A 634-nucleotide genomic window follows, 5' to 3' on the forward strand; every position below is an offset into this window, starting at 1 on the left:
GGGGGGGGGGGGCACTCTCTGAACTCCTCGCCACTCGCAAAGCTTGGTTTGGGAGTACACTTGGCAGGATCCGTGCTGAACCGGGATCCTGCCGTGCTGCTTCCATACTTCATCCTTTCGGTCACAGACCAGGGGAGTAAGGGAAGGATTCCTGGTCAGAGATGCCCCAGCCTGACCTCTCTCTCAACTTTCCTTCCTTCCTGCATCCTGGTCCAGTCTCATTCTACCTCCCAAAAAAGCTTTGCAAACAACAACAACAAAAACCAACAGACATTAGAAGAGTGGTCAGGGGCCTTTGTACACCTGGTATCAGGGCTGGAAGGAAGCAGGGCATTTATGGAACATCTTCCTTGAACAAAGCACTGGGCTGAGCAATACAGGCTAGAAGAGATGCAGAGATTAAAAAAGCTTTAAGCCCTGGCTGGTGTGGCTCAGTTGGTTGGGTGTAGTCCCATGCACGGAGAGGTTGCTGGTTCGATTTCGGGTCAGGGCACACGCCCGGTCTTTCAGGCTTGATCCCTCCTTGCGGGGTGGGGAGGGGTGGAGGGTAAGATGTGAGGCAGCTGATAGATGTCTGGCTCTCACATCAATGTTTCTTTTTCTCCCTTGCCCTTCCTCTCTCTCTAAGGGATCA

The 634-nt window shown here is 53.0% G+C and overlaps 2 protein-coding genes across 4 annotated transcripts in view; both read left to right on the forward strand.

Moving 5' to 3' along the window:
• The window catches only part of S100A16 (S100 calcium binding protein A16), a 6,546-nt gene that overhangs the window by 3,335 nt on the left and 2,577 nt on the right, over positions 1–634 (forward strand). The gene's annotated exons all lie outside the window — the stretch shown is intronic.
• LOC102421903 (protein S100-A16) overlaps positions 1–634 on the forward strand; it is a 21,508-nt gene that overhangs the window by 3,331 nt on the left and 17,543 nt on the right. The window contains exon 2 of one of the 2 annotated variants that reach the window (XM_023759197.1): positions 217–380. The exons of the other annotated variant lie outside the window; for it this stretch is intronic. The gene's annotated coding sequence lies outside the window, so the exon portion shown is untranslated. The remainder of the gene's footprint in view (positions 1–216; positions 381–634) is intronic. 2 annotated transcript variants of the gene reach the window in all.

The sequence above is a fragment of the Myotis lucifugus genome, unplaced genomic scaffold, assembly GCF_000147115.1.
Source record: "Myotis lucifugus unplaced genomic scaffold, Myoluc2.0 scaffold_151, whole genome shotgun sequence".
In the NCBI taxonomy this organism is placed as follows: Eukaryota; Metazoa; Chordata; class Mammalia; order Chiroptera; family Vespertilionidae; genus Myotis; species Myotis lucifugus.